At 36.4% G+C, this 26618-nt stretch overlaps 1 long non-coding RNA gene across 1 annotated transcript in view; it reads right to left on the bottom strand.

The window, feature by feature from the left end:
* LOC141398038 (uncharacterized) overlaps window positions 1-26012 on the bottom strand; it is a 115103-nt gene extending 89091 nt beyond the window's left edge. The window contains exon 1 of the long non-coding RNA XR_012411593.1: window positions 25239-26012. This is a non-coding gene — a long non-coding RNA (uncharacterized lncRNA). The remainder of the gene's footprint in view (window positions 1-25238) is intronic.
* Between the last annotated feature and the right edge of the window lie 606 nt (window positions 26013-26618).

The raw sequence follows: 26618 nt of genomic DNA, 5'->3' as shown, positions 1-26618 counted from the left end.
TTTTATTTCCGCCGTTTAACAGGTCATTTAGACTAGCCATAAATCCTCATCTGGATTTTATAAATCCAGTACAAATCGCATTGTATTTAGAAATAACTTTTTTGAGGATTTAAATTTCAATCAGCTTATTTTTGTTCATAGCACAATTACCAAGGTAGATGCATCAGCCCATCCGATCGAATTTGAAACGTCAGAAGAAGTTGTTATAAATTGAACTCGTCTGAAAAAACTGAAATTGATTGTTTGATATTGAAAATGTTAGCTTATTATGATACTAATGCTAACTAATGAGCAAATAAAGAGTTATTTTATCGTTTAAACATTGCAAATATTTGTCTTGGTATCAAATCAAATTTTTATATCAAATCAAATTTATTTTTTTCGCATCGTTTACAAATTTTGACATTTTAAATTATTTTTGTAATGGCAATTCACCGATGAATCTATCTTGTTTCTTTTCCCAGCTTGCAACTTTTTGTATTTTCTAGCAACATGTTGCAAAAAACAGAGTTGTATACGAGGATTTATGCCGGATTTAAAATAAATCCACCCAATACGAGGATTTATTTTTGTGTGGGAAATCTGGTAGATTTTGACCGGATTTAGCAAATGAAAACTGATAATGCACTAAATCCGGCTAATGATGTCATATCTAAATGACCTATAAGAAGATGATTTTTTATTAGCTAATGTAAAAGCAATGTTACTTGATATACAAAAGCTCTGTTCCTTTACGTGCAAGAATCTTCAAGTTTTGCCACTTTTTACTCGAAAAGCGTTCCTTTACTTCTGACACCATACAATTCATATGTGAACAGTTTACAGCTTTTACTACTTTTGCCGGTTTCACCATTTTCAAAAGTAAAGGAACAGACCAAATGTAAGAACATATGATGAGCAGGAAATTACAATGCCACATTTACACTAATTATCAGAGTTTTTGGATCAAAATGGCAAAAAGACGAAAAATGAAAAAGTTGTTACAGAAATTGATACATATTATCGAGTGCCGTATCTAGCCCGACTGATGTTTTAAACTTTTGAAAACAGCCTAATCTAAAATATTTAGAACAATTAGCCAGGAAATGTTTGGCTATACCCGTCAGCTCAGCAACGAGCGAGAGATTTTTTCCGCATCTGGAAATATTTTCAACGAAAGGCGAACTAGACTTTTGAGTTCTAACATGGACAAAATAATGGATTTTAAATAAGAATAGAAAAATTAGAAGTACGTATGCATATTTTTTAAAAACAAATGTACACCTATATCAATTTCTCCTTTTTATACCCTACACCACCTTGTGGTAAGGGGTATTATGTCTTTGTGCACTAGTTTGTAATAGCTGTATTACATTACGTGTATTTCATGTGTATGTTTTGCATTTTTTTACATCTACATGTTGTACACATAGTGTGATTCATATAAAAAATGTCATATATCAAAATGATGTGTGAACCCATGTGTAACTTTTTCGTTTTAGAGCCCTTCCTATTTTTGTATGTACAATAAATAGAAAACAGCTGATTTGTTTTAATGAAAGCAGAAATTTGCTGAAAGAAATAATTTCTTAAAGAAACTTAAATAAATCGATTTGATAAAGGATTTGTTTACATTTATAGTTTATGTCACACAAAAAAACATATACTGGTGTAATAGCAAAAATTATAAATCATATGTAAAATATGATTTTTCGCACACACAAAGAATTACACGAGGACAAACAAATTCAAAACATACACATGAAATACACGTAATGTAATATAGCTATAACATGCAAAAGGAAACGAGATACACGCAGAGAAAAAAATGTGATTGATCCAACAATATTCGAAGAGCAAAATATGTATTGTAAAGATATTGTTAAATTCCAAATGTAGTATTGTGATTCCAACAATTGGGTTTTGTTAAATCCAAAAATAGTTTTTGTCAACTGGACAATAGTTCTCTCTTTTCTTCGACAATTTTTTCTCTTCTCTCGCTATTCGATGCCGTGTTGAAAAAAACAATTATGGTGAGTTTTGTTTGTATGGCATCATGCCTTTATCTTTGTTTTTGTGTGTATGTATACCAACAATGAGACTCTTGTTTCTGTTTTGTTTCATTCTTCTATCTTCATTGTGCTTTGAGGTTTGGTGTTATACCGGAGTTTGTTATGGTGTTTAGTTATTCCTTATGTTGTGGTGGGTGCTTGTGGCTTTTTGTTTGTCTTTGTTGTCAGCCAATGCAGCAAACCATTTACTGTGTTCATCAATGATTGCAATATTATACGCGACATTTATATCCAAGTTATGTGAAAAGTGTATATGAGAAGTATATACACTCAAATCAAAAATTTCTGGGCTGGTTTTCTGGGTTGACAATACTTTTTGTAAACAAAATTGGATTATGATAGTTCCTACAATCGGTATTGTTAACGATTTTTACAATATTGCGGAAATTCGAAAGATGTGTTTGTTTTCTATGTTTGGAATAAAAGATGGTATTTTTGGATTTAGATTACAATGTTTGACCAAAACAAATACATTTTTGGAACCAAAACAGATATTTTTGTTCCAACAAAAGGGAAAAATATTTTTTCTCTTTGGTAGACCCATAGTTCCTTTTCCGGATATACATAGAATCACTTTCTGAGTCGATTTACGCATGTCCGTCTGTCTGTCCGTCTGTCCATGTATTTTTGTAAACACAGTACAGGTCGCATTTATTGTCCGATTCGCATGAAAATTGGGGAAGATAGTTTTTTGGCAAAAGGACGAACGCTATTTATTTTGGTAAAAATCGGTTCAGATTTGGATATAGCCCCAAATATATATATCTTCGCCCGATTTAAGGCATTTGGTGCAAGAAAAACGCTATATATGTCCGATTTCAATGAAATTTGGAATGTGCGACGGAATTTAGTCTAGAAATAAGTGTGCCAAATTATATAGAAATCGGTTCAGATTTGGATATAGACCCATATATATTCGCCCGATTTAAGGCATTTGATGCACGAAACGCGCTATATATGTATGATTTCAATAAAACTTGGAATGTTTACCGGGATTTGGCTTAGAAATAAGTGTGCTAAATTATATAGATATCGGTTCAGATTTGGATATATATTCTCGTCCGATTTTAGGTATTTGATGCACCAAACGCGCTATATATGTCCGATTTTAATAAAATTTGGAATGTTTGCCGGGATTTGGCCTAGTGTGTCAAGTGTGCCAAATTATATCGAAAACGTTTCAGATTTGAATATACATAGCTCTCATATATTATTGAGGCAGATTTGAGGTATTTGATGCACGAAAGACGCTATATTTGTCCGATTTTGATGAAATTGAGAATATGTAATCGAATTTGGTCTACAAATAAATGTGAAAAATTATATCGAAATCTCCCATCCCAACATACCAAATAAAAAAAAAGTAATAGGACTTGAGAATAATATTATAAAAATAGAAAATTAACAATCAATTTTTAACAATGCTTGAAAAACTATTACATGCACAAACTTTTCTTAAGTCTGCCTGAAAAGTATTTTGTTAATTGACATTTGTTGATAAATTAGTTTTTGTAGAAACTTTTTTGTGATCTTTTAGTTTTTATGTAATTAAATGTATATCCGCGTTGTGTTAACAAATAAATATCCGTGTTGTGCTAAAATATAATTGCAATGCCAAAAAATATAAAAATGTTGAAAGACAAAAAAGTCAATGAAGAAGTTCGGGTGAATTCTTAAAAACCAAAAAAATTACGAATCCGAAGAAGTTTTCAGGATTGGTGACATAAATAGCGGTTTTGATGAAAGTAGAAGTGAAAGCGAACAGACTGAAAGTGATGAAAATTTGAATAATTATATAATTAGAGATGGACAGTGGGTAAATACCCAATGGGTAAATACCCGGTAAATTGGGTAAATTGGGTAAATACCGGGTAAATACCCATTTGTGGGTATTTATTTGGGTATTTACTATATTGAATCGCTAATACAACATCTTAGACCCTATTTCTGGGTTTAGGCTATGAAATCGATTCAAAATGGATAGTTTTACAATACTTTAAACAAGTGGGTAAATACTTGGGTAAATACCCGAGTATTTACCCAAGTGTTGGGTAAAAACTCATTAACTTCCGAACCACTTGACGTAGGCTGACAAAATTTGGCTCAAATCTTACTTATGTCAAGAGAATATCTTGCATTGAAAATGGGGTCTCTGGGTCCATGTTTTGATATAGCCCCCATATAACCGTACCTCCCGATTTAAGGTATTTTTTGTCTATTTGCCTCATTGTACAATCATAGTGGCTGAAATTTGGCATAGTGAGTTCTCAATATGTAGCAAATACCCTTGCAAAAACTTTTTAACATAGGTCCACGTTTTCTAATAGCCTCCATATAAGTGTACCCCGATTTCTAGTATTTACCCAAATTTTGGGTAAAAACTCTTTAACTGGCGAACCACTTGACATAGGCTGACAAAACTTGGCATAAATCTTTCTTATGTCAACAGAACTTCTGGTACTGAACATGGGGTCTCTAGGTCCATGTTTTAATATAGCCCCCATATAGCCGTACCTCCCGATTTAAGGTATTTTTCATCTATTAGCCACATTTTACAACCAAATTGGCTGTAAATTAGCACAGTGAGTCCTCAAGGACTAGAAAATATCCTTGCAAAAAATTGTCAATATAGGTCCACGTTTTCTAATAGCCCCCATATAAGTGTACCCAGATTTCGAGTATTTACCCAAATTTTGGGTAAAAACTCTTTAACTGCCGAACCACTTGACTTACGCTGACGAAATTTGGCTCAAATCTTACTTATATCAAGAGAATATCTAGCATTGAAAATGGGGTCTCTAGGTCCATGTTTTAATATCGCCTCCATATAGCCGTACCTCCCGATTTAAGGTATTTTTCATCTATTAGCCACATTTTACAACCAAATTGGCTGTAATGTGGCACAGTGAGTCCTCAAGGAGTAGAAAATATCCTTGCAAAAATTTGTCAATATAGGTCCACGTTTTCTAATAGCCCCCATATAAGGGTACCCCGATTTCGAGTATTTACCCAAATTTTGGGTAAAAACTCATTAACTGCCGAACCACTTGACGTAGGCTCATAAAATTTGGCTAGAAACTTTCTTATATCAATAGTATTAAAAGTATTGAAAATGGAGTCCCTGGGTCCACTTTTTGATATAGCAGTACCTCCCGATTTCAGAAACCCATATTGGGGCCACAAGAAAACGTGGACCTACGTCGACAATTTTTTGCAAGGATATTTTATACAAATTGGGAACCCACTGTACCAAATTACAGTCAGTATGATTGTAAAATGTTGCTAATAGTTAAAAATACCTTAAATCGGGAGGTACGGCTATATGGGGCCTATATCAAAACATGGACCCAGGGACTCCATTTTCAATACCCTTATTACTATTGATATAAGAAAGTTTTGAGCCAAATTTTGTCAGCCAACGTCAACTGGTTCGACAGTTAATGAGTTTTTACCCAATTTTGGGTAAATACTCGAAATCGGGGTACCCTTATATGGCGGCTACAGGAAAACGTGGACCTACGTTGACAAATATGTGCAAGGATATATTATACTCTTTGAGGACTCACTGTGCCAAATTACAGCCAATTTGGTTGTAAAATGTGGCTAATATATGAAAAATACCTTAAATCGGGAGGTACAGCTATATGGGGGCTATATTAAAACATGGACCTAGAGACCCCATGTTCAGTACCAGAAGTTCTTTTGACATAAGAAAGATGTATGCCACGTTTTGTCAGCCTACGTCAAGTGGTTCGGCAATTAAAGAGTTTTTACCCAAAATTTGGGTAAATACTCGAAATCGGGGTACCCTTATATGGGAGCTATTAGAAAACGTGGACCTATGTTGACAAGTTTTTGCAAGGGTATTTTCTACATATTGAGAACTCACTATGCCAAATTTCAGCCACTATGATTGTACAATGAGGCAAATAGACAAAAAATACCTTAAATCGGGAGGTACGGTTATATGGGGGCTATATCAAAACATGGACCCAGAGACCCCATTTTCAATGCTAGATATTCTCTTGACATAAGTAAGATTTAAGCTAAATTTCGTCAGCCTACGTCAAGTGGTTCGGCAGTTAAGGAGTTTTTACCCAAAATTTGGGTAAATACTCGAAATCGGGGTACCCTTATATGGGGGCTATTAGAAAACGTGGACCTATATTGCAAATTTTTGCAAGGATATTTGCTGCTCCTTGGGGGCTCACTGTGCCAAATTACAGCCAATTTGGTTGTAAAATGTGGCTAATAGATGAAAAATACCTTAAATCGGGAGGTACGGCTATATGGGGGCTATATCAAAACATGGACCCAGAGACCCCATGTTCAGTACCAGAAGTTCTGTTGACATAAGAAAGACGTAAGCCAAATTTAGTCAGCCTACGTCAAGTGGTTCGGCAGTTAATGAGTTTTTACCCAACACTTGGGTAAATACTCGGGTATTTACCCAAGTATTTACCCACTAGTCTAAAGTATTGTAAAACTATCCATTTGAAACGAATTTACAACCTAAACCCAGGAATAGGGTGTAAAATGTTGTATTTGCCATTCAATATAGTAAATACCCAAATAAATACCCACAAATGGGTATTTACCCGGTATTTACCCACCGTGTGGGTATTTACCGGGTAAATACCCGGTAAAAACCATCTCTATATATAATTGACATTCATACATATGTTCCCATACACATCCCCTAATAGACACGGGAGATTTATCTCATATCAATCAGTCCACGCCGCTTCATATTGACTTAATTATATGGGACCCACCGACGTTCGACCTTTCGAATGTTAATAAAATCAAGATTATTGAGCTTGAGGTCAATGTTTATATTTTACTAGCTGAACCCGGTGCCCTCTGCTACCCCGAATAAGGTAAAATATAATTTGACAAATTTATTTGTAGGCCAATGTTCGTCACTCATTCCAACTTTCATTAAAATCGGGTATATAAAGCGTGTTTGATGCATCAAATACATGAAATCGGACGAAAATATATATAGGAGCTATATCCAAATCTGAACCGATTTCAATATAATTTGGCAAATGTATTTCTAGACCAAATTCCTGCTCTCATCCAAAATTTGGAGACATTATCTGTTACCATTCTATAGATATTTGCATAAAAAATCTAAATTTTTTGGAGGTACCTCCGATTCTGATGCTATATATCCGGATCAACGCGGAAATTCAGAAATTTTTATAGCCTATGTTATTTTCAGGCCATGTAGTGATATACTCTGAAAATTTCAGGAAGATCAGTTCAGCGGTTTTGAGTCCATAAACTTCAAATAAACAAACAAACGTGCAAACATTTTTCTAATTTATATATTGATTTATTACATATTATTTCCAATATTTCAAAATTATAATGAATTTCAACTTCAGGGACTTTCTGTCGATTTCTATTTGAGTAAAACCAGAAAAAAACGTCATAGCAATTGTATTTTGAATGCACATTTCTGGAAATGTAAATTTTTCCTCCTTCGGTAAAGGATTTTGTGACGACAAACGAAATCTAAAAACTGATCGGAAACAGGTTCTTCTTCAAAATCTCAACAAGTACCACTCGATTTTGTGGACAGGAATATACCCTGAGCCTGTGTGAATTAAAACTTTCATCTATAGACAGATCGAATAGCGGCTACACAGCCAAAATCCAAGTCTGTTGCTCCGTTCAAGAAAACTTTAGCTAAAATTCCTGAAATTTGAGGGGAAAATAGCATAAGAAATATACCGAAAAGCACCGTCTTCGAACTTTGTATATATAAGGCTCGCTGAAATATTGCGATAAACAAAGTTTGGACCAACGCAGTATCCGGTTCGAAAGTTGTCGTGCGCACTAGCCACTACACATGAATGCTTAGGTGTTCTTTACAGCTTTCGGGCCATTTCCTCTAAAAAGCTTGTTGCAAAAAAGCAAAGCGTTTCCAGAGAGTTCTTTTTTTATTTATTAATTTATTTATTTCATATTTTTACTTATAACTAAATTATTAGTATAAAGTGAAACCATGACCATTGAGGTCTTAAACTTACACAGCTTTTCCAGGGAGGTCTTAAACTGAACTTCGCTGAAAATTTTTGAAATACTCTGCGGAAGTTTGCCGAAAGGTTAGATCGATATGGCCCATCTTCGAAGTTGATCAAAATATCACGAAGGCCAAATTTTGGACCGAATCGGTTGATCTGTTTGAGAATTATCGTGCTCTCCAGGGAGCTACCCAGGCGAACGGACATAGCTAAGTCGACTCCAAGTTTTCTAAAACAGATTTCTTCCAAACACACTGCCCCTAAAGCCATTATTTCGACGATGCACATTGGCTAAAGGTTGAGAGTATAAAAAATGTAGATTGGGAAAAATTGTGTTTACGGATTTTTGCTAAAAGAATGTATACAGATATAGACCTTGGATTGGGCGAAATAATTTCATTTTAAAAGAATTTAAGACTAGAAGATCCAGGATAGGAAACCAGAATTTCTATAAGTGAAGTCCGACGATTGGATGCCAAAATTAGTCTATTGACAGATGCACGATTTGGCGACAGAATTTGTCATTTACATAACCGCGATTAGGTGCTAGAATTTCTTGATGGATAGTCTAACTATTGCGAAGCATTAATTCTCGGCCTTAAGAAATTCTTTGTGATAAGTAAACATAGGATTTTTGCATATATTTGAAAATTATAATGTTAAGATATTTGAAAATTAAATGTTATGATATTTCAAAGGGTTTCCGATTGTATTCGCTTTCTTTTGGTCTTACCGAAGTGATATCACTGAATTTCTTAACATTCACTGTAGTTGTGAATTATTTGATAAATGATACGCCCAAAAATATATGGGATTATTAATATATTCATTGTTTTGACCATATATTAACTGTGACATATTGTCAAAAAAGGTCTAAAAACAAAATACAATTGGCCAAGAAATCTTACACCATTTATTTAATAAATAGTAATGAAAATTATTTCATCAGTAAAATAAGTCTAAAATAAGGTTTACGTCTTTTCTAAATAAGACATTTTCGCTAACATGAACTTTCAAAATTTTGCTCAGGTGGGCCCCCCCCCCCGAAATGAAATCCTGGCTACGTCCCTGATGGGACCAACTTGTTTTCGCTGAATCCGAACGGAGTGTTTTACGACACCACTTGTATAAAAGTTTTTCATGGTTGATCAGGAAATGTCGTCTACATAACGCTGAGGGATATTTTGCCACCGTTGGAGAGTATGATGTTTTTGAGAATCGAAACCGTGCATACAGAGTACAATGCGCACAACTATTGCTCAAGAACGGCTTTATAAAGTAAGTTCAATTTACAAAATTAACTGAAAAAATTATCACAAAATTTCTACTTTTCATAGATGCCGCAACTCCAACGATACATTCATTCAAGACGGTTCGCGAAAAATCGTACAATTATAAAACCAAAAAACGTAACTGTAAATATAATTATTTTAATTATATCATAGAGTGAAAACTTAAATCACTAATCAACTTAATTTAAATAAAAAAATTATAATGATAAAATACACTACACACTTTGTTAATTTATAACTAAATCTCAAAATATGAACTGAATTTATAAAATTTTAATAAAAAATTAAAAAAATATATGTAAGCTTGTTTTACTATTACAAGGGTAAGCTTCTAAACAAGGGTTCCGTTTCGATTTTTCTACAATTATGACATAAGCTTTTAACAACTGATTTCTCAAGTCTTTTATAAGCTTAAGGCTTATGTTGGTAAGCTTATTATAATATAATTCTCAAGCTTTTTTGGTATTTGGGATACTTATTTTACATATTCACAGTGGTGTAGGGTATTATATAGTCGGCCCCGCCCGACTTTGATCCTTTCCTTACTGGTTTTGTAATTTCGTGCGTGAGTGTGCGTGTTCTCGAAAAACGCCGTGTTTGTGCGTGAATGTGCATAAAAATATTGGTCCGTGTTCTTGCATGTTCGTGCCTAATTTTTTAGGCACGCGCCCATCTCTAGTTGAGATATAGAGGCGGCTTTGGAAAATATATTTATAAGCTTACGGAAAGTAATTAATAGTATTAAATTTAGTATTGGGTCATGGAATAGATCTGGAAAATGCGTACTATATGTGCAAAAAAGTAATAAATAGTACTAAATTATTGAATGAAGGCCAGTCGCTCTAAGCGAAATTGGTTAACATGAAAATATGATTTCGAATCGTCTTACTGAAACCGGCCAAAGAGGTGCGGAAAGTAGTAATGTTGTACCGTTGGCATGGGGAAGGTTAGGAATCGAATTTTGTAATTTGAATAAATTTTTCAAATTTCATTTTATTAATTCTGGAATAAACAATAAGGGGGTCTTTTTGCACCCTCTTTTCTATAAATGACAACTTTTCGCTAACAAAGTAGCGGACACATGCCAGATTCATAATAATTTATTTTCTACCCTTCTAAAAATAACTCAACAATTAAAACCCTTAATTATTATTTAAGAAAATATTGATAATTATAATACCTTTCAATAACGCTTGTTTAAACGTTTAATATTTATTTTTAGAAAACATTTCAATTTAAAGGAACAACAACATATAATACCCAGCCAAAATGGGGATGAAAACGTGTTAACAGCTTATGAATAAAAAATAAAGGAGTGTCAACAACCCACCACCCCCCATCCAATCCATACATCAATGTATTCTTTGTGTATCCTTTGGAGACAACCCCGAAGCTATTCAGGCATCAAGCGATTGAAATCTTTTAAATACTCATCACAGGCACGCAGATAACGAACGGGTAAGTGTTTAGTAATTTAAAAAACAAGATTAATGGGTTTCCATCAGAATTGCCAATATTGAACTTTTTTGCGAAAGGAATAATAGCAATCCCTTCGAAGAAATATTGAAAATGACAATGACTTTAAGACGAAGAAAAAGAATACTAAAAATACCTTTAAAAATAAATTACTTTGTTAGAACCACATTTTTCATAAGAATTTAACATTTTTTACGTCCTTAATAATAACAAGAATCACTTATTCATAATCAATTGCACCACACATGCGAAAGGATGTACATTAGGGTTATGACTTTTTTACAACCTCGCACACTGTATGATATTTAGATGAGTTTTACCTAAGGTTACATAAAATCTTAATTATAAAGTGATTCGATAAAAAAGCTTCGCACAAAAAGCTTTTAAAGATTTTATTTTTAAGAAGTTTTGAAAAATTTTTGAAGTCACTGATTGCAAATACCTAACTTAAAACAACGTATAAGGGCACACGACATAACCAAAAGCGCAAAGAAGTATACTGGTGGAACTCTTCGATTGCCGAGTCCTGGCGAGAGTGTATTAAGACGAGGAGAATATACACTAGGGTCAAAAGAAGAGGTGAAGCTGTATAAAGAGGCAAAAACGACTACAAGAATGCATTAACAAAAGCAAAAAGAACAAGTGGGAAGAACTCAGGATGGATGTAAACAAACCCAAGATCGCCATGAAAAAGCTTGGAGGGAGAAGCTCGGTTGACAAGATGGATGAAGATGTGATGCAAAATATAGTAAGCACTTTATTTCCACAACACGAGATCACATGCGGTCAAACGGAACCGGAAAACGTCGCAAACATACCACTTTTTTCCACTGAAGAACTACAAACTGCCGCTCGCAGTCTCAAAAACAATAAAGCACCCGGCCCCGATGGAATACCAGCGGAGGTCATAAAAGAGATAGCGCTGTCGCGCCCGGAAGTGTTACTTACTATTTATAATAAGTGCTTAACTGACGATATCTTCCCTGACATATGGTAGGTACAAAAACTGCTCCTAATAAGCAAGGAAAAGGATGATCCTTCATCAGCATCATCATGTAGGTCATTATGCATGTTGGATACAGTCGGTAAAATGTTTGAAAGGCTAATAAAACGAAGAATCGGAGACGCAAGGTGGGCTCTCCAGATGGCAGTATGGCTTTCGTCCTGGAAAGTCTACTATTGGTGCCCTGGATGAAGTCATAAGTACTGTAGAAAGCGCAGAACAAGGAAATCACTATTCAAGACCGATTATCTTGCTAGCAACGTTAGATGTCAAGAATGCTTTTAACAGTTTGCGATGGGTGGACGTGTTAGAAACGCTGTGCAAAATCTTCAAATTTCCGAAGTACCTCATGAATATTATACGAGACTACCTCAGGAACCGCATATTAATTTATGAAACCAATCAAGGCACGAAAAATGTGCAAATTACCTCTGGTACCGCACAAGGATCAATACTGGGACCTGAACTGTAGAATGCGACGTATGACGAAATTCTAAAAATAGAGATGCCAGATGCCACCGTCCTCGTGGGATATGCCGACGACATTGCGGCCGTGATAAAAGCGTCTGTATGTGCACAAATCTCCCACAATTGTTGCTGAGAACCCCCGTATGTAAATCATAGGTTTGTATATTTTCTCGCATGTTTCTCATGTTATTGTGGTGTTTCTGTTGATTGCGCGACTAATAAGAGTATCTATGGTTAAGGAGGGGAAATCGTTTTTTCTCTTATTTTATGAAGGTTATGTCTAATACTCTCTTAATAAAGTTAGATCCTGTGTTAATTATAGTTTTTCTCAAGTGCTTAGAAGTAAAATTAATCAGTCTCCCTGAGGCCGTTGGTTTCTGGTACCAGTCAAGTTTTAGTTGAGTTTCATTTTTAATTACTATTGCATCCAGGTAAGGCAATTTATTGTCTTTCTTTATCTCCATTGTGAATTGTATGTATGAGTTGAATGAGTTCAGAAGATCCAAATTTTCTTTTATTTCATGTTTTTTTCATAACCGTAAAGATGTCGTCCACATATTTGGTCAGTATCTTTGGTTTTGTGCGCATTTTTTTTGAGCGATGAGTCCAGTAAATTTTCCATGACAATATCAGCTACAACGGGTGAGGCTGGCGACCCCATTGGCATGCCTTTATTTTGTTTGTAAATCTTGTCTTCATAAATAAAATATCTTGTATCCTTAATACACAGCGTCAAAATATCCATAAATAGTATGTCCCACTTATCTTCTATCAAGTTTAGAGCTAGATTTACGGGTATGCTAGGGAAAAGAGATACCACATCAAATGAGATAAGAACTTCGTCGGGATGGATTTTAATGTTCTCGATTCTGCTCTTGAAATCTATCGCGTCTTTACGTTATATATGGAATGGAAATCACTTACTTCTGATCAAAGGTATTGGCAGAATAGAATGCCAATTCTCCGAAAGCTATGGTGTTTTCAGTAAGACATATCACCTCGGGATGTCAGGTACTTTGGGTTGATTTTTATAGTATGGAGGGTATATTAAGTTTGTTTTTCTGTTTCGACAACAATTAAGCTAGAACGCTATGTTTTTGCACCCGAGTGTATTTTTCCTCCTGATTTTAGGTATTCTAGAAATTTTAGATACATTTTCAGACAGAATTAGCTGTTAATTGATATTTGGGTCAGAAAACTTCTCCAATATAAATGTTGAACATATGTCCACGTTTTGCTACCGTCCATGCTGCGGTACCGCTCGATTTCATTTGGATGTTACTATCTACATTTTCGACCTAAATTGGTTGTATTTTGGCATTTAGGGTTCACAGTGGCCAACATTTCCATTTAAAATTGTAGATATAGGTCCGCGTTTTGGTATATAACGGTAACGCCCAATTTCAGGTATTTTTCAGTTTTTATTAAATTTTTGGTCTAAATTGGCTGTAATTTAGCATTTAGGCTTCGTAGAGATCAAGGAGCATCTCCGCCGAAAGTTGTGGATATACTCGTACATATGTCAATGTTTTGGAATAGCCCCCAGGTATTTGGATGTCATATGGAATTTTGGGTTTAAAGTGGTTTAAAAAAATTCTCCACCAAAAATTGCGTACATAGACCCACGTTTTGGTATGGTCCCATATAACAGCACCAACGATTTCTCAATTGTTTAACTTTTTATCTACATTTTCGGCAAAATTGTATGTCATTTAGTATTTTTAGACTCCAGTGCTGGAAAACTTATTTATCACCAAGTAAGGACAATGTTAAATTCGGCCGGGCTGAACTTGTTATACCCCCACCACGAACTGTATTAAAGTAAATGGGAACAATTAGTTTCCTTTCGTTTATGAAAGTGTGTATGTACTAAGCTCCTTCTCCTATTCCTTACAGGAACAGAATATCTTAACAGATAATACTACTTCCTTTAAGGAGGCGTCATCGTTGTTCTTTCCAAAAACAGGAGAAATATTTAAAATTGTCCGAATTTAACTTTTGTATCCACTGGCAACACAAAATTTTAAAATACAGCAATCTCGCACGGCACACTTATATAAGGTAGAAGTGGCAATTAGCTGTATTTTCACCTTTTTGTAAATTTGATTTTCAAAATGTAATAGGGTCTACCCATGAAATTTGAAACTTCGAAATTTGCTACCATAAAATACTTATTTTCATCATAAACGTGTAACAACAATGACCTACGACAGTTCTGAATGCTTTATATTTACATTTTGATTCAAATTTGTTCTATTTTAAAGGATTTTAAAATGTATTTACGTTTTGGGCGCCACCGTGGTGCAATCCCGCCTTGCACGCTGAAGGTCGTGGGTTCGTTCCCCGGCCAGGCAACATCAAATAATATGTGTTGTGGAGTCCAGTTTTTAATATTAATAATAATAGATGATTATGAAAAATAAATAATGTAAGTTAAAAAATTAAAGTGCAATAGAAAAATAATGTAATTAAAATTTTAAAATTTCCTCCTAAATTGTTACCAGATTTTCAATAAAAAGCTCTTGAAAAAGCTGGAAAAAAGCCAGCGAAACGTCGAGCAGAAAAATGAAATAAAACTTGTTTTTATTGTCATAAAGCAATCTGACCACGAAAAGCCCAATAAAATACATAATAAAGAAAATTAAAAACAAGTAAAAAAGTATCAGTCGGCTTTGCCGACAGAGATATACCCTCAGCCTGTGCAAATTAAAACACTTTGTTCACAAAAAACTTAGGTATTAAGGGGTTTAAAATTTTGTTCGTATGAACCGACAAAAATATTGATTAGGATTAAAGTTCAAAAATTTTGCGGAAAAGGTACTTAAAAGAATGGACCGACATAGACCATGGGGGTGCCATAGGGGGTTTTTACACCCTTCGGGCTGTTTCTCAAGAAGTATGGACTTGCTTAAACTAAATTTAAATTAAAATTGGAACTTAAACTAAATTTGGAAACAATATTACGAAGGCCAAATTTTGGCCGGAATCGGCATATCCGTTCGAGAATTATCTTGCGCTTCCACCCATAAATATGGTGTCATAGGGTTTGTTTATCAACTTTCAGGTTATTTTTTCAGGAAGTATGGACTTACCCCTGAGTAAACTTGTACCTTCGTATAGGGGACAGTGAATACAAGATGTTACAACAAAAACCAAGGCGATTCGAGAGCAGGTCTTTGTGTGGGAGGTACTCGAAGGAGTTTACCGATTGAATCCATATTGGAACCTCATATAAGTCTGGTAGGAATTTCATAATGTGCAAAGTATGGACCAAATCGGTTACTCCCTTCAAGAGTTATCGTACGCACAAATTTTCCGAACATTTTCGAACTTTTGTGAGGGAGGTACCGGAAGGAGTGGACCGATATAATCCATCTTTGAACTTGAACTAAGTTTGGACAAAATATTACGAAAGCCAAATTTTGGACCGAATCGGCAGATCCGTTCGAGAGTTATCTTGCGCTCCAGCCAATACACACGGTGTCATAGGGTTTTTTGTAACTTTCAGGCTATTTTCTCAGGAAGTATGGACTTGCCCCTAATGAGACTTACAGCGTCGTATAGAGGACAGCGAATACAACTTGCGTAAACAAAAATCAAAGCGATTCGCGACCAGGTCCTAAACTGAACTTTTCCGAAATTTTGTGTGGGAGGTACCCGAAGGAGTGGACCGATTGAGTCCATATTGGAACCTCATCTAAGTTTGGTAGAAATTACACGATGTGCATAGTATGGAGCAAATCGGTTATTCCCTACAAGAGGTATCGTGCGCACAAGTTTAGCGACAATTTTTGAACATTTGTGAGGGAGGTACCTGAAGGAGTGGACCTATATGGCCCATCTTCGAACTTAAATCGAATCTGGACAAAATATTTCGATACCCAAAATTTGAACCGAATCGATTGATCCGTTCGAAAGTTATCGTGCGCACCAGCCAGCCAGACAGACAGACAGACGGACAGACAGACAGACGGACGGACATTGCTAGATCTACTCAAAATTGTCTGAAACGGATATCGTACAAACATACTTAGGGTCTAAAACCATTATTTCGATGAGGCACATTTTTGGTCGTATCAAAGTGTAAATACCCTCTTTAGCCTAAAGGCTGAGGGTATAATTACATTGGTCAAAAATATTAAACAGAATCAAATAATACCATTTTTGAGATATAGCGGTTCAAATTGGGCAATGCACTGACTGAATCGCATCCTTATAAAACAATGTCATGAAGGGTGCACCTTAACTAACTTTAAATGAAAACCGCTTACAACTGGGAAGTTTTTGTGGATTCTGAAACAGCAATGTTCATAGATGAGAAAAATCCAAAAAAAAAGAAAAAATCGCTAAAGAGATTTTTAAATAAATAGCGGTCAAATGTCACATTTTTAGGTTTATTTTAGGTTTTCAGGATTTCCCTCGGTAGCGGCAAGTTGTATCGAAATGGGACTAAGGAAAATGTTGTGTTCGATATTCGCTGCTACAAAAATTTCTTTAGTCCCATTTCGATACGACTTGCCGCGTCCAAGCAAAATCCTGAAAACCTAAAATAAACCTAAAAACGTAACCTTTGACCCCGATTTATTTAAAAATCCCTCAGCAATATCAGGCGGAGACGTTTTTTGACCACTGATAACTCCACAAAGCAGATTACAACCAATTCGTGCCGAAAATGTAGATAAAAGCTTCAAAATACCTGAAATCGGGAGGTACCGTTATATGAGGCCTATAACAAAACCTGGACATATGACCAAAATTTTTGGTGCAGAAGGTTTCTGACTACTGGGAACCCCAAATACCAAATTATAGCCAATTCGGGCCGAAAATGTAGATAAAAGCATCAAAATACCTGAAATTGAAACTAAAATTTTTTAAACTAATGGAAGTGAAGAGGTGGGAAGTCTTCCACAGGGAGGAGAAAGAAGAGGGCACTCTTCTTGTGGTGGGAATTGACGACCTCTCACTAGCCAGTCTCTCAAAGACGAAGGCAGGACCTACATTTGTTAACAGAATTAGGGAGGAAGTACTAGATATAACAATATGTTCAGAAAATCTAATAAACGACGTACATGACTGGAGGGTCTCAGATGACCACTCCTTCTCTGACCACAGGTATATTAGGTTCAAAATATCAAGGCCACCGCCAAACCCGATAACATTCCGTAACAAATCCAAAACAAACTGGACCAAGTTCGGAATTAAATGAAGGTACAGACTAGGGCAAGGAGAAGATGAGGAATGCCTAAGTAAAGAGGACATAGACAGTAAAGTCAACAAATTAGCCGAAGCCCTGGTAAAGTCTTTCGAGGATAGTTGTCCCCTACGAGAAAGGAAGTCTGCCTACGAAAAACCCTGGATGACAGGGGAAATTCGTAACAAAGGCAAAAAGGTCCGTAGACTTTACAATAGGACAAAACGAAAAAATATTAGCTGTATTCTGGGACAACTACAAATCAAAACTAAAAGAATACAATATTTCGTCCAAGCTGGTAAGATTTTTTAACGCGTGCCTAAAATTTGCGTATACTCCCATAGTCTGGCAGGAGGCACGGGTGGTTTTTATACCCAAACCAGGTAAGGCAAGTTACGCAGTACCAAAATCTTATCGCCCGATAATACAATGGAACGGACAGTCGATACCATGATCAAGAGCAAAATTCCCAACGACATGTTGAAATATAAACAACATGCATACGTGAAAGGTAGATCAGTGGAAACCGCATTACATGAGGTAGTACACCACATAGAGAGGACTTTCGAAATGAAGATGTACACACTCGCAGATTGCATCGACATAAAACGTGCTTTCAACAACGTCAGCACGGAAACGCTGATCCACTCCTTAGACGAATTTCGTGTAGACAGTAGAGTTGTGCTTTCTAATTCGTTTAGGTGATCGATCTTTTTAGTTTAGCTCTTTTGATTGAACTAGGTCGTTCCTTTAGTTCGGTAGTTCAGTTAGTTTGTCTATATTTACATTAGGCAATTTTCTTGCGGCAAATTGTCAGTTTGATGGAGACATAGGTGAGGTATATGGTAACCCTTTGTCTCTCAACACCCTCTATCACCGAAAAACTGACAATTGCCGCAAGGGAAATTGCCGAATGTAAATATGGACTTTATTTTATTTATTTTTTATTTATTTATTGTATTTATTTATTAAAACAGCTGACATTTTTTCGTTCTTTGGCTGAACTATAAAGAACGACTTCGAGTGATCTAGTTCAGTCGTTCCTTCAGGAAAGTCGTTCAATTGAACTAGTTCGTTCGCGAACTACACAACTCTAGTAGACAGAACGCTGAGGAACTGGATAGACGACATGCTAAGGAACAGATGAATAAGATGCGCGCTACATGACGTAACAAGAAAAGACAAAGTAGGGCATGGAACTGGACCCATATTGATGATTTTTTGGCTAAGGTATTTTTACTTATTTTAAGTATTTACTGAAAAAATCCGATCGATTCTACGATCAGAAATATTTTTGTCGGACTTTCCCATACATGTGGGACCAGTGTGGATAGTGGCCTAAAAAATCCAAAAAAACCCGGACGGCACCCACTAAAATGGAAAACTATCGTAGGGAGTTTCTGATTGGTCCAAACTTTGCACATCGTATTATTTCATACATTCATGTATCATGTTGGAATAAGGACTATATCCGTCTCATCCTTAGGGTACCTCCCACACAAAATTTGGGAAATGTGCAGTTTGAAGACTCGTCTCGGATCTATTTTAAAATTTTGTGCAGAAGGTGGTTTGGGTGACGTAGGGGATGGAAGATACCAAGGAACGGTCCTGACCGGTTTTAACATGGCAAAGCCCAGGATTTATCTTGGTCCCTCTTTCATCCCAAGTGGACACTGACCTCCCCGTGGTGTCACCTGGGGAACTGCCTTTAACACCCGTTAAAGGTAGTGAGCTAACATGTGCCGCGCGTTCACCCATAAGAACGTTAAAAACTTGGGTTTGGGCGTCGGGTTAGTAACCCTCCCCTAGAAAAAACAGCCTACTATGAAAAAACGAAAGAAAAGAAAAACAAACCCCTCTAAAGTTGACGAACCCCGCAAACGTTTTAAGGACCATGATCTGCGAATCTGCACCTGGAATGTTCGCACTCTTTATAGAGAAGGTGCAGTCTTCGCATTGGCAGACGTACTTGAAAAGTACAAGACCGATATTACTGCCATACAGGAAATACGATGGATTGGGAAAGGCGTCACAACAACACCTAAAGGTGACGCACTGTATTATAGCTGCCATGACGTAAAGCATGAGTTTGGTTGTGGATTCGTAGTTAGTCGGAGACTAAAACATCTTGTATCCAGCTTCACTCCAGTGAATGAAAGACTTGCTGCAATTCGAATAAAAGCTAAATTCTTCAACATCAGCTTTATTTGCGCTCATGCTCCCACTGAAGAAAAGGATGAACAGACCAAAGATATATTTTACGAGCGCTTAGAAGAAACATATGACCGTTGCCCTGCCCATGACATTAAAATCATTCTAGGCGATTTTAATGCCAAAATTGGAAAGGAGAATATCTTTGGCCCAACAGTCGGGAAATTCAGTCTTCACAATGAAACATCTGACAATGGTATGAGACTGATAGACATTGCAGCTGCAAAAAACATGGTAGTTAGCAGTACCAGATTTAATCATCTCGATATTCATAAGGGCACCTGGCTGTCTCCAGATCAGAAAACAAGAAACCAAATTGATCATGTTGTGATAGATGGAAGACATTCATCGAGCGTGTTGGATGTACGATCGTTCCGAGGCGCAAACATTGATTCGGACCACTACCTTGTTGCAGCAAAGGTACGCACCCGCTTAAACGTAGCAAACAAAGTACGAACAGACACAACACGAAAGTTAGACATCGGTAAGCTGCAATCACAACAGATAGCCACAGCATATTCCACTCAACTAGCCCAATTGCTTAATCAAAGCCCTCCTCATCCCGATAACATATCAGCGCAATGGCAAAGCATTGCCCACTCCATGCAAACAGCCGCAAAATCCATACTTGGATACCAGAGACCTCCACCAAGGAATCCATGGTATGATGAGGAGTGTCGTGCTGCCACCGAAGAGAAAAATGCGGCATATAAGGCTACTTTACAATCCGTAGCAACGCGTAGCGCACGAGAGAGATACAGGGAGAAAAGGAGAGAGGAGAAACGTCTTTTCCGCAGGAAAAAGAGAGAGATGGAAAAGCGGGAGTGTGAAAAAATCGAGATGTACAGGAGCCAGAATGAAGTCCGAAAATTCTACCAAAGAGTCAAGCATCAAACTGACGGCTTTGGTACAGGCACATCCTCCTGTAGAGACCAGCAAGGTAATTTGGTAACTGATACAGATAGTGTACTCAGGATATGGAAAGAACATTTTTCAAATCTGTTGGTATCCAATAGCAGCGAAGACGACGAAGATACCACAGTCCCAATCCCAGAAGATGGTATTGAATGTATACCGCCCAGCCAAGATGAGGTAAAGACAGCAATAAATCGGCTGAAGAATAATAAGGCAGCAGGGGCCGATGGCTTACCAGCCGAGCTGTTCAAAACCGGAGGCGACACGCTGATAAGGTGTATTCATCAGCTAGTTAGCACCATCTGGCAGGAAGAACGAGTACCCGACGATTGGAACCTGAGTATCCTGTGCCCCGTCCACAAGAAGGGAGATAAGACTGTATGCTCTAACTATAGGGGCATAAGTCTACTCCCTATTGCCTACAAGATCGTGTCAGGGATATTGTGCGAACGACTAAAGCCAATGGTCAACGAGATTATTGGACCATACCAATGCGGCTTTAGACCTGGCAAGTCCACCATTGACCAGATATTTACCCTGCGGCAAATCCTGGAGAAGACCCAAGAGATGCAGATCGACACCTACCACCTTTTTGTCGATTATAAAGCAGCCTTCGACAGTCCGCTGCGCTCAAAGGTATTCCAAGCCATGTCTGAATTTGGTATTCCCGCAAAGCTCATCCGGCTTTGTAAAATGACTTTAACTGACACGAGGTCCTCAGTTAAAATAGGAAAGAACCTCTCCGAAGAGTTTGGTACCAAAAGAGGTTTCAGACAAGGAGACAGCCTTTCGTGTGACCTCTTCAACATCCTGCTAGAAAAGGTTATACGAGAGGCAAACGTCAAAAGAAGTGGCACAATCTACACCAATAGTCACATGTTACTTGCTTATGCTGATGATATAGACATCATGGGTCGATCAGTAAAAGAAGCAACTGATACCTTTATAAAAGTCGAAGGAGAATCTGCTAAAGTGGGTCTGGCGGTAAACGGTGAGAAGACCAAGTTGATGGTGTCGACGCGCAATGCGTCCATTGAGCTCGGACCGACTGTGGAAGTTGGTTCCTATAATATTGAGGTAGTAAAAGACTTCGTCTACCTCGGCACCTCCGTCAACACAACAAACGACATCAGTTGTGAAATAAAAAGAAGAATTGTATTGGCCAACAGATGCTACTTTGGATTAAGTAAGCAGTTTAAAAACAAAGCCACATCTCGTCAAACAAAAATAACGCTCTACAAAACACTGATACTACCCGTGCTGATGTATGGCTCCGAAGCCTGGGTACTTGCGCAAGCAGACATGGCAGTGCTTGGTGTGTTTGAGAGAAAAATTCTTCGAAAGATCTACGGACCAATCTGCGTTGACGGTGAATATCGACGTCGCATGAACCACGAGCTGTATCTGCTATACAACGACATCAATATTGTTAAACGTATCGAGATGCAGCGATTGCGTTGGCTAGGCCATATCAAAAGAATGAGCGATGATGAACCCACTAAAAAGGCGTATGAACACATGCCACATGGCGGTGCACGCAGAATTGGCAGGCCAAGGAATAGATGGCGCAAACAAGTGGATGATGAGATGACAAGGCGCGGTATTCCAGAGAGCAAAGCAACAAATAGAGAGGAATGGAGATCTCTTCTTAGTTCGGCCTATAGAACAAATGTTCTGTAATGGGCCAGCTAAGTAAGTAAGTAAGCAGAAGGTGGTTTACACGGTCCCTATTATATAATTGTTCCACAAACATCCCATAAGGGACAAGGGAGACTTCTCTCATATCAATGAGTGCACCCCGATTCATATTAGCTCAATGATGTGGGACCTACAGTTTATCGCCGAGTCCGAACAGCGTGTCTAAGACACTACTTTTGAAGAGAAGTTTTAGATGGCTGAAATACTCAGGAAATGTCGCCAACATTACTGAGGTGTATTTTGCCACCGTTGAAAAGTGTTTTGATGTTGCCTGGCCGGGCAATCGAACCCACGACCTTATGAGTGCAAGGCGGGTATGCATACCATTGCACCACGGTGGCACCCAGACGGTCGCTATTACAATGGTACAATTTTTCCTTGATGTAAGTCCATACTTCCTGAGATAAGCTCCAAAAAATACCCCTGCCGGCACAAATTAAAATGGGATAATTTGCAAACTCTTTCAAACATTTTTCCAAACTTAATTTAACGTAATTTAATGTTTACTTACTAAAAATTGTTGGTTCACGTAAATGATTTGGTATAGCCCCAAATCATGGACTGAGGGTATATCACCGTCAGCACAGCTGTTCATCCATGAAAAGGCTACTAAACCAGCCACAAATCGTCCATAAATCCCAATGTTGGACATAAAGACTGGGTCAAACATTCGACCACAGCTCCAGCCACCGAAAATACATGCAACTAAGCGGAACTGCATGGAATCGACAACGTTTAGTTTTAATAAATTTCGCCATTCCTTAATGTAGAACTATTACAATATTATTCCATGTTCTAACCAAAATAAACTTGGCAAAAATATGACTACACGCAGAGAAAAAAATATGTTTGATCCAACAATATTCCAAGAGCAAAATATGTATTGTTAACATATTGTTGGATTCCTCATGTAGTATTGTAAATCCAAAAATAGTTTGTGTCAACTGAACAATATTTCTCTCTTTTCTTCGAAAATTTGTTTCTCTTCTCTCGCTATTCGATGCCGTGTTGAAAAAACAATTTTGGTGAGTTGTGGTGTGTTTGTATGACATGCTGCCTTTACCTTTGTTTTTGTGTGTATGTACTTGTGAGACTCTTGTTTTTATTTGTTTCTGTTTTGTTTCATTCTTCTTTCCTTTTCATGTTTGTTATGGTGTTTAATTATTCCTTATGTTGTGGTGGGTGCTTGTGGCTTTTTGTTTGTCTTTGTTGTCAGCCAATGCAGCAAACCATGTATTGTGTTCATCAATGATTGCAATATTATACGCGACATTTATATCCAAGTTATGCGAAAAGTGTATATGAGAAGTATATGCACTCAAATCAAAAATTTCTGGGCTGGTTTTCTGTATTGACAATACTTTTTGTAAACAAAATTAGATTATGATAGTTCCTACAATCGGTATTGTTAACGATTTTAACAATATTGCGGAAATTCGAAAGTTGTTTTTGTTTTCTATGTTTGGAACAAAAGATGGTATTTTTGGATTTGGATTACAATGTTTGAACAAAACAAATACATTTTTGGAACCAAAACATATATTTTTGTTCCAACAAAAGCGAAAAATATTTTTTCTCTGCGTGTAGATAAGGGAAACCTACATGTATATCAGGGAAACCATTCACATCCGATATCAGGCATATCGGAGCTGAACTAAATCACCAGCGAAACGGTCGTAGCATATTGGTTGGGTGTGTGGGACTTCGCTAGAATTCACTTTTGGGACTTCGCTAGAATTCACTCGATTAATTCAATCAATTTGAATTTTGTTGTGCTATCATCCTTAATAGGACAATGGGAATGAAGTTCTGCCTCGCTAAATCTGCTTATATACATTGAATCGATTTTAATATCTATGACAATCTAAGAATCAAAGGTAAGTGTAACACTTTCAAATACAAGTTTAAACTGGTGCTTAGTAGAGTTGGTTAATCTAATTCCTAATTCCTTGTACTAGTTCCAAAACGTATGAGTAACATCATGAAATGTAAAGTGTGATATTAAGTATACGCAACTTGTTCAAAAAAAAAAATGTGGGCCATTGGAACTGCGAAGTGAACTAGATAGTTGCATATAGTACCTTTGGCACTACTCTAGTGCTTACACCGGCGAAGTTTTTGTGAATTTTTTTTAATTACAATATTCATAGATGAGAAAAATCAAGAAAGAAAAAAACCGCTGGAGGGATTTTGAATTAAATCGCGGTCAAATTTCATATCTTTAGGGGTTTTTTAGGTTTTCACAGTTTAGCTTAGAAACTATAAGTCCTATCGTAAGATTGATTGACCTTTATGACAAGATTGACCTTTATGACTTTTTCCTGGGTTTTACCATTTTTGAGATATAGAAGTTCAAATTGGGACAATGCACTGACTGTATCGTCTCCTTATAAAACAATGTCATGTACAGTGCCCTTAACTAACTTTAAACCAACCGCTTACACCTGGAAAGTTTTTTGCGACTTTTGAAACAGCAATGTCCATAGGTAAGAAAAATCCGAAAACAAGAAAAAAATCGCTGCAGGGATTTTTAAATAAATCACGGTCAAAGTTCACATTTTTAGGTTTTTTCAGTGTTTCAAGATTTTGCTTCAAAACGGCAAGTCCTATAGAAATGGGACTAAAGAAAATGTTGTAGAGGATTTTCAGCGCTATAAAATGTTCATTAACTTCAGGTGTAAGCACCTTTCATTTAAAGTTAGTTAAGACGCACCGTGCATTTTAAGCATTCAACTCCATTGGATGTATTGAAAGTACTAAATATGACTACATTCTTATTCCAACTTTCCTTACAACTTAAGATTTATAAAATGCTATCGTCTGTAGCTTTGTGTAATTGAACAAAAACATACATAAAGTTAATGAAAATTGATTACAATTTAAATTTGACTTACTTACATTTCAGTCCTTCAAAATATGTCGCATGTACATATGTATATTTGTGTATTCCATAAAATTGCGATTGCAAACTGATTTACTTGAACAAGTTCTTTTAACGTCTTTTATTTCACTTCACAGGAGTTCCAAATTAAATCCTAAATCAAATTATTTATTTCAATGTTCAAAGATTAACACGACGACGCACTCTAAGGACACAAGAAACAGACTGTGAAATATTACGCACATACACCCTGTGTAGAACATGCATACATACATACACTCATTTAGTTACCGGATAGAAAAGGCAAATACACGTTTCACTGCTGCTCTAATAAGAATATGAATTGAATGACTTCCATTAACTTTTCATTGAAATTTACTGCTAAATCTTATTAACGAACGCGATTTTCCTTTGTTGCTATTGTTGGTTTGTGCGTGAGTGTGTGTGTGCGTCTGTGTCGTAAAATATCAAAATCACTTGACTTAGATTATAACACTCACTCTAGACACTTTCAGCCCAAGAATATATTCATTGATAATTTTTAATTGAATTTTAAACTTTTTCCCTTTTGTTTCTATTTTGAAGTCGATAATTTTTTCGAGATTTCAACAAAATAGCAAATAAATTTTATTGGTTTTGAAATTTAATTTTCTTCAATATTTATTTTTGAATTATTTTTTTTTTGGATTTGTAAATATTTCAAAATAAATAACACTGTGTTTAACTTTTTTATTGGCGCTTAATATCCGCTACTTGCGACCGCTTCGGACAACAACATATACGCGAATGATGAATTTTGAATTAAGAAAACCGTTAAGCTACTGTTAACCTGTCGAATGTTCTAACAGTCTTCTGTTATTGTGTCAATACATAGTTTTTCATACGGTAAATGGTGGTAAAACAATTGTTGAACGTCATCAGACGTGTATACATACCACCTGTTAAAAATATAAACACAGTTCAGCATGTGGATGAGAAAGAGAGGCAAATTTGAGATTTGTAGTTTTGTCGCTTACATCATGTCGCACACACACACAAGTTGGCATTCTGGCCTAAAGAAATATACACAAGCAACAACCCCAAAATTTTCGTCGAATTTAATTTCTCCTTTAGATAAGGTATCCGGTCTCCTTTTAAGGGAGAATAAACTGGGGTATTTTAGTTGAGCTTTATTCTCTTTGGTTATTATGTTGTTCTTATTACATGCTTTTATATATAAAGCTTGCATTGCATATTAAGCTTATTGAAACTTTATTGAAATTTTATACATATTGATACTGAAGTTTTTCATTTTGTTGGGGAAAAAATTCTCTTACAAATTAGTTGAGATAAATAAATGTAAAACACTGTTGCTTAAGCAAGTCCTTTTTCGAATTCTCTCTTCCGTTATGTAGGGG

The sequence above is a fragment of the Musca autumnalis genome, unplaced genomic scaffold (assembly GCF_047663935.1).
Source record: "Musca autumnalis isolate F117 unplaced genomic scaffold, ASM4766393v1 scaffold_3, whole genome shotgun sequence".
NCBI classification, from domain to species: domain Eukaryota; kingdom Metazoa; phylum Arthropoda; class Insecta; order Diptera; family Muscidae; genus Musca; species Musca autumnalis.
Note: the sequence above shows the minus strand (reverse complement) of the source record. Positions and strands in the feature narration are given on the sequence as shown.